The sequence below is a fragment of the Geospiza fortis genome, unplaced genomic scaffold (genome assembly GCF_000277835.1).
Source record: "Geospiza fortis unplaced genomic scaffold, GeoFor_1.0 scaffold40, whole genome shotgun sequence".
NCBI lineage: Eukaryota > Metazoa > Chordata > Aves > Passeriformes > Thraupidae > Geospiza > Geospiza fortis.
Genome location: NW_005054297.1, coordinates 5,293,959 through 5,303,355, shown reverse-complemented (window position 1 = coordinate 5,303,355; position 9,397 = coordinate 5,293,959).

The window sequence follows — 9,397 nt, the reverse complement described above, 5'->3', positions numbered from 1 at the left end:
CAATTTGTCACAATACATCAAGAGTGCTACAAGCCTCTTTCAAAGAGAAAGCCTTATCCCAAATACTTATTTTGATTAACTGCTCTCCATGACTTATTAGTGAGAAAATTGTAATGCACACATTAACAAACTAAAAGCAACATCAACCACACAATAGTAAATGAAAAAAAAAACTGGAATGCAAAAGGAAAATTTAAAAAACAAACAAAAACCCCACACACAAACAGAAACAACACAAACAAAACACCAACCAACCACCAAACCAAACAAACCCCCAACAAACTACATCAAACCAACAACACCCCAGGACTCAATGCTGACAAAGAAGTACTGAACAGCAGAAGAAAAGAATTTGGCCAAAAAAAATACTTGGACAAAAAGACATGTCCAAAATACTTTTGATATATCCCCATAACTTCTGGAAGATATTACATTACTGAGGATTTTACTAGTCATCTGTATATCTACTACAAAACTAAGCATGAAAAGAAGCACACACATGCAGAATAACTCACTCACCACTGAAACCAGAGCTGGGTGGCAGATTTGGAAAGTAGTGAAATATTTTCAATTTTGAAAATAAGTACCTATGCAGAGTAATTTTTCCCCACAGTATAAAGACATGGCAACAGCACACTGAAGCATCACCTCATTTTATTACATGGCACATTTATCTACTGGTCGAGCCCTAGCCATGGCATCTGTCTCAATTATTTAAGAGCAGCATCTCTCTAGTGCCCACTCTAATATCCACCACTATAACCAGAACACATTAATGATGAATACAGTTACTCAAGTCTTATTCACCATACCTTTCTGCTATGCAGATGAAAAACCTAAGGAAATCTGATTTCTCCTGATCCGCTTTCACGGCCGCAGTTGGGAGAGACAACATGATGTCACCTGCCAAAACCCAGCAAACAGCCCATAACTACACCAAGTACAGGAACAGAGGCAGGAGACAGTAATTCTATTTCCACCTCTCCACAGAATCTGTTTGACCTTGGCAAGTCACTGGGGTTTTGTGCTTGTTTTTCATGTTCAGGACATGAGTAGCTTTTACGCAGATGGCTGGAACAACAACAATAACTGAGTAAGGCTAATTATTATTTATTCTGCCCGGTCTTAGAACTCTTCCACAATGGCATAAACTCAGAGTGTGCACAAGCACCTCCAAGACTCTAGACCTTCATTTTGAAGCTCCTTTTATGTAAGATCACCACTGAAAGCAGTAACACCCCTTACTAAGACAATCTCCCCTGATAAAAGCTTAGTTTCACAAATTCTTCTGCTAAACAAACAACTTTAACCTTATTTTCTACACTGGTAGCTCCTAATCCACAATTTGTAACTTGCAAACACTGCCTGCAAGATCCTCTGCCACTGCTCCCAGACAAAATTACATTACAGAGTAAAAATAAGAGCTGCCAGGAAAAGGAAGCAGGATATTTTCTGAAGAGTATCTTTTATTCCGTGCAGTTTCTATGGTTCGGCAAAAATCAGGAACCAGTATTTTGCACAATTCAATTCCTTCTTTAGGCTTGGAAAATTCTGAATTTCACAGCAGCCTGATCAAGTTTCATTTCGATACCAACTTTTCCTGGTAATCTCCCAAAACACCACACACTAAAAATATGCCACAAGTACGGCTTTGAAAAAAACAAAGTGCAGATGAAACGTCCTACAGACCAAGCAATGTTACCAAGAATAAAAGTAGAAGGACATTTTTTTCTGGCACATTCAGAAAAATGTCCATATTTGTCTGTACTCATAAAGGAAAAAATTTAGGTATTCATTCCTCTACTCAAATAACTATAAGAAATTATATTAATAACCAAAATACCAACTAGGATCCATTGCAGTATATACCTTTAATCTAACCTAGGAGAAGTAGAAAAATTAAATGAAGAACCAGGTATGATCTCACACAGAGCCATTAAAAATTATTAGTTGCCAATAGAGCTTGTTGCCTATTCAAGAAAGTGTTCTGGATTTTCAATGCACTGATGAAATACCACTGCATACAAGCTAGTCATGCAGTACAACAAAACGGAGATAAACTCTTGCTTCTGAATAAGAAACGAATGAAGAAAAGTTATAACCACAACCACTCTAAGTTCTTCATGTTTTCCAAGTGAAGCATGTAAACAACCTTAGAATCACAGGCTCATAGAACACCCTGAGCTGGAAGGGATCTACCAGGATCATCAAGCCCAATTCCTGGCCCTGTGCAGGACATCCCCAATATACACCATGTGCCTTGAAAGCACTGTCCAGATGCTTCTAGAACTCTGTCAGGCTTGGTGCTGCGACCACCTTCCTGGGGAACCTTTTCCTAATATCCAACCTAAACCTCTCCTGACATAAATACAGGCCATTTCCTTGTGTCCTGTCACTGGTCACCAGAGAAGAGATCAGTGCCTGCCCTCTGCTTCCCCCTGTGAGAAAGCTCTAGGCTGTGATGAGGTCTCCTCCTGGTCTCCTCCAGACTGAATAAGACAGCTGATCTCAGTCATTCCTCATATGACTTCCCCTTCAGACCCTTCACCATCTTCATGGTGGTCCTCTGGATGCTCTCTAGGAGCTCTACATTTACACTGTGGTACCCAGAACTGCCCCCAGCACTCGAGGTGCTCAGAGCAGAGCAGGACAATCCCCTGCCCTGCCTGGCTGGCCATGCTGTGCCTGATGCTCCCCAGGACACGTCTGGCCCTCCTGGCTGCCAGGGCACTGCTGGCTCATGTCCAACTTTCTGCCAACCAGGACCCCCAGGTCCCTTTCCAGCCCCCATTCTCCAGCCTATGCACATCCACAGCTGCCCCATCCCTGGCACTCGCCCTTGTTAAATTTCACATATGGCGATTGCCCAGCCCTCTAACCAGCCAAGGTCACTCCACAGGTGATCACTCTCAGTTCAAATAACGATGGAAATACAAACTTCAATTCAACACAAATGTTTCAAGACTTATCTATATAGAAAGACATGCTCAAAGAAGAGCCTCACAAGCTTCCTGAAGACACATGCTGTTGACTGAAGTGTACAGACTGCTTTAGAGAGAACAAATCACGTCCCAGCAGCACATCATTCACTAAAAAATCTTATTAATCAAACAGTAAAACATGACAATTTTATATTATAGTAAAATTTTACAGATCAGTCAAGCTTTTAAAAAATACTAAAAAAATCAGTGTTTATCTTAATCTCTTTATTTTATATTTTATAATAATTTTAATAAATACATAATATTAGAATGCATTATATATATAATAGTCTGTCTACTGTAAGGATTGAAATCTGCAAGCTTAATCAAGAGACTTCTCACACTGTACATACTGAAACTCTGGCGTTCTTTTCTTTCTTGGTAAAAAATTTACCACCACACATATGTAGTTTATACATTTACAAGCATAAGAGCAAGAAGATACTCAGCCATATGCCACCATCTGGATAACTAAAGTGCAGTTGAAGAGCATAAAGTATTTTTTAGAAAATGAAATTATTTTTAACAGTATAAATAGGCTCTGAAAAATGGCTGTGATGTGACACAGCAAAGGTGACAAGTGTTTCCTCAGGTTGTAAAGGTTACTTCATTTTTTTGTAAAAGGTAGCAACCACAAAATACATACACAGAATATAAGTAAAGAACACCACATAAGTAGAACCCCAGGAAATGAGAAACTCCAAGTTTAGCCCTTACTTTTCCAAGACTCAGTAAGAATACAGGGATATGGAAAACGCTTCTATTAATAATTTCTTCTTCAATGAAATGTATTGACTGTTTCCTTTTCTGAATTTTTACATTACAAAAGATAACCATAATTCTATATTATTTCCTTACTATATATCATCATAATTGTTAATTAATGCAATTACGTTCAAGGATGAAGCGTATGATATTATAACGCTTTAAGCATTTCCACATAAAAATAATGGAAGTTCACTGAGATCAAGAATATAATTTATAATTATAAAACTGCCTTGAAATACTATACACTTAAAAGGCATATCCACTTTTGTCAACAGAATTAAGATTTCACCGGACAATACAGCTAGTGACATTTACTTTTTTCTCTTTTTCACCTAAACATAAAGAAGAAAATAAGTAATTCTATAAAAGCCAGCATACACAATTGCTCAATTTTTAGAAACATTGAAATAATAAATTTAAAAAAACCCAAAACTTAAAATACACCTTCCCTGTGAAATGCTCTTGGGAGGCAATATTTCAGCACATTAGTGCCATATAGTTCAGTCAATAATTTGCTTGCAATTAACAACCAAAGAATTTAGGGTTGCAAGTATTATGAACACAGAAAATTGATGTCCTGAAACTTCAGAATTCTGCCAGCATTATTTGGTCTCCAAATGTCAAACTAATACTATGCATAAATCACATTCTTCATCCCAGAGAGATTCTAACAAACTGTATAAGAGAATACTTGTTTGTACTAAATATGCATTTTGAAAATTCAAATGACAACCTATCTTTTCAAGTTTATCTAAAACCAAACATAGCACAAAACAGGTATGCATTGCACCATAACTGTAATCTTCACCAACAATGAATTAGCAACTATAAAACTTTTCCTCAAAATCTTTACCTGTGAAGGCACCACAAGTCTTTTAGAAAGACTTCATACACACCTACAGGCTACCTGCTCTTCTTTTCACAGTTTTTTTAAACACAGAAATTGGAGTTCAAAATAATGAAAAATAGTCCTAAAATAAGTTACTATTGCAAAATACAAATTAGCAAGTCAGAGGGAAAAAAACTCACTCTCATTCACAAACCCATGATCATTATGCAAGTCATAGTACAGAACAATACTTTAAAGAGAACTATTTTTGCAAAGAGATATCAGAAAAGGATATTGCCTTTAATTGGCTTTAGCAAGCACACACATACTATGCCAAATACAATAGTCTACAGATTATTTCTGGAGAAATCAAGCTATAGAAAGATTATTTTCAAAGTTTCTTTGTGTTCTGTATCAACCAGAATAAGTCAAACAACAAAGAGCTACTTAACACAGTGAATACACAGCAAAAGCAAATAAAATCCAAATTAAGACCTAAACTCCATAAAATTACTTCTACTGAAAGCAGAAGGTTAAAAGGTTAAAAAGAGTATTTGCCAGCATTTCAGAAGACTCCTTCAAGAATATATTGCTCACAAGGATTTCCCAATAGTCTGACTTGACAGCTCTTGCTCCTTGATAACTATTTAAATGTTAGTCACACAAAACCATCTACTCATTTGATTGTGAACAAGTTTTTCCCAATCTTTAACACTCATCAGGTGCATATACACAATACAATAGCTGTAGTTATGCTACTACTCAAATCTTAATAAGCACTGTTAAAACCTTCAGTGACAGTAAAAACTGTAGCCTGAAGAACTCATCCATGAACTCTAGTCCTACAGTCTACATCATCCTGTTTCCACTCATTCCTTAAACATCACTGAAAGCATTCTAACATCTCCTGCAGCCTAACCTTATGATGAGGCTCAGAATCAATATGTATTTGTTCTCTTCCTTGACCTGTCAATCACCCAAGACTACCAGCAATGCTTCTTTTCCAGAAATAACTCTCTCTCATTCCCCTGGCATTGCTGCTCTCATGACTCATCCCTTATCACTCTGTTCTTTCAGTGCATCCTCCTGAAGGAGCCTCCTCATTCACCTGTATTATTTTATTAATCACTTCCTAGGCTTTGGTCTTGCTTCCCTTTCCATTTGCCTTCATTCAGTCCAGGGCCAGGATTCAGATTCAACCATGAACTCCCTGCCATGAATCAGAATATCCTTTCTACTCCCTATCTACTATGCTTGTCCAAGTCAACATCCCAGCCTGAGTCTCTCTTTCCCCACACTGATGCCTCACAATCAGCTCAGCCTCAACACAGACAACACACAGGTCATATTCATTCCACCACCACTTCAGTCTGCTTTCCACTACTGCAAGTCCTGAACTTAACTAAGCATTAGCTCTCCAATCTAGCTTGTTCTCTACAGGTCCTAGAAATAATCTGCTGTTGAGATCCTAGCAATGCCCATCACAGCACTAAAATATCCCTCTAGTAGCTGAAATTCTATCACATGACCACAGAAGTTCACACCTGAAATAGTGAAGCAATTTTCTTTATCTTTCAAGATCCAAAATTGATCCTTATGAACATTCCCCTCTTGATACTTTTAACCTACAGCCAGATCACACAAGTCCTTCCCCATCTCACTTCCTGAGCAGCATCCACTTCACTCTCTACTTCAAGACCCTCACTGGCCAAGGTCCTCATTCTAAAATTACTAATCAGGATGTAGGTGAGGTTAAAGTTCTGGTTAACTGTTATATTTTCACCTCTGAACTTCTTTTCTCTTGCCCTTGGGGTCGGGAGAGCTCCATGAAGCAGCACCCTCTTTCAAAAACCTCCTCCAAGTTTTTTTCATATTTCTCATTAAAAACAAAGAAACAAAATGACCAGATGACTGTCACATCTACACTACTGCACTAAAATTCACGGCACTGATGCCAAATATTCTCCTGTGCCATCACAGATCTCATGAGTCTTCCCTCAGCCTTAAATCATTAGGCATCCTGGGTCAGGAAACCCCTCATAACCACTGAACTCCAGGATGACTAATTCAGACATGGAACTTGAATAGCTTGTTACTTAGAAATGTGACTAAAACAATTTTTTACTGTACAGTGCCTATGGAAAACCAGCATCATACCAGCAATAAGCCTACTCAAAGTATTTTTGTCTTTTCCAAGACTTCTCAACATGTTTGCAAAATAATCCAAATGCTATACTGTATACTGCTATTACAGAGGTTTTAACTGGTAATCAAGTACTTAAGACAATGCCTACTATTTATGATTTCCATCTGTTATTTCTGAGTTGGATTCTAGTATTTTAAAGATCAAGTTGTCCCAGGCTCCTAAGAAGACACGACTGCATACTTTATGTCACTGTAAAATTACAAAATTAAGTTCATGGCACTAGAGATTTTCTCTGTCATATGGCTTTATTAGATCTAGCAGGGCAATTTTCAAGCTAATGGATGACTACAGGTATTTTTGCAGTATAACAATTATTTAGAAACAAGTGGTTTGCACTCAAAATATAACTAGAGAAGCATTTTCATTAATTTTGTAATCTTAAAATGGTATTTCCCTACATTGTTCACAACCAAACCCAAAAATAATCCACAAAACCCCCAAAATACTATCCTATAATCCCAGCCATAAATTATCCACTTCTTTTAAACAGTAGTTGTGAATAGTAATTCCTTCTAAGTTACTTGTCCGATGCTCCTGTTTACTTTCTCCCTGTATCTGGTTCTGACACTGTGCAGTTTAGCTTGCCACACTGTGCACATGCACGAGTTTAATCAAACGCTCCTTGTGAGGCAGCAACACGAGGGTGCCACATGCTGCCAACAACAAAGCAGAACAAACTCTGACTGCCCCCCAAAACCGCTGCAGGAAATTCCTACTATTCCATTCCAACACTGAATAAACTTATGTACCAATACTTGAGATCAGGCATACAGTTTTCACAGGGAAAAAAAAAAATAACCACCTTTCTCATTCAGGTAACACTGACTGCAAAAGAGCTGTAAGTTTTATCTCAAAGTTTCAGTGCCCATGTGATGCCCATTCAAACACAATGCAGGATTTGCATGTTACATTCTTCAGCTATTGCTTTTTAATTTCAAACATTTTTTTCCCCTTTTACAGAACAGCCCAGAAAGAACCATTTTGAAAAATTATACTAACCATTTTGAAAAAAAAATCAGCTACTGGAGAATCATCAATTTTTAATCCTAATACACACAAACAGTTCAGCATCAGAGCCATACTCCAAAAACAGGTCATTTAATTAAAAAAAAAATTAAAAATTATTAATTAAAAAAATTAATTTAAAAAAATTTAAAAATCAGGCTCTTTCATGCAATATAACTACAACATTAACAAAAGTTAGCATATTTAATTTTACCTACACTGGAAGTATTTAACAATAAGAAAACAAAATTATTTTTCCAGAGAATTATTTGACTTATATGTTTAAACAATAAGTGTAGCAAAAAATCCTAAACTACAAACAACTATTTCACTCTTGTTAAAATGGTATTTTTTTCTACTGCTCTGATTATTTGATCGCTGTTTTTAAAATAATCCACAGTTGTTTTGTCAACATTTTAACAGACATCTGAAAAGGATAGAACTAATGTCGCAAACATGACAACACTTCTGACAATCCTGTAATAATCAATAAACAAAAGGAAATGGAACCCAAATATTCAGATGAGTAAACCAACAGAAATGTGGAAAAACTTAATTGCTAACTGGAGCACAGGCTAACTTTACAGCAAACTTTAAAAGCATTTGTTCCCTTCTTTCAAGTCCAACCTCTAAACTAGTACGCTCCAGGAATCATAACAAACAAGATTAGCTTCCCTAAAGAACATTTAATTGGGAAATTGTATATCAGCCTCAAGATACCTTCATCAGGACTGAAATCAAGCAAAAGCTTCAATTTATTTTTACACAAACAAAAGTGAGGAATTGGAAACACTATTGCAGCTAATCAAAACAACAAAATACCATAATGCTACCTTCTCCACGAGAACAAAAGCATCAACCACCAACTCCACCCCACCCCCAAGCAGGCTGTTGCTCTCTAACCACAGAGCCAATGCTGTAGACAATGTAATCCCACAGGGAAGACAGAAGGTCACAGACACACTGTGAAATCTTAAAATAAGGTCCACGTCTTAGAAAAACCTAGAAGTACTTTAACAAGACAAAATTTCATTTGGAACAAACAGGTGGAGTACAGAAACAGCCTGTTCTTCTCCTGACTGACTCGTCCCTCAACACATAGAGAGAGGTCACACTTGCTCCGCGTAGTCCAAAATTAAGGATCCGGCACTTGAAATAAGCAGCAGCAATCAAGATGTGGCAAGGATGGCAACGTGCAATGTGACACTGCAGGTGTGATTGCGTACTGTATACCAGCAGTGGGTCTGTTATTATTCATCAGCTGTAGGTGGCTAAGAGGGTGTCACTTATTACAGCGACACATGCTGCAGCTGGCTAGCCATGATTAAGTATTATCCAGTGTGGTTGAAAGGGATGGAGACTACCATTCATTATGATCCAGCGTGGCTTAGTGGCGTAGGGAGGCTGCTACCCTTCCCTGCACCGCAGCATTTGAAGGAAAGCAGCTAAAACTCAACAAAGCGCTGGGAATGGTGTGCAGAGAGGAGAGAAAGGGAACCCCGGCCGCCCAGCCGCACGGAGCGGGCGTCCTGCTAGCAGGGGCGGAGAGCCGCCCGCGCTCGGCGCGCCCGGGAGCGCTCCGCCAAGTGACAGCGCCGGGCCGGGCCC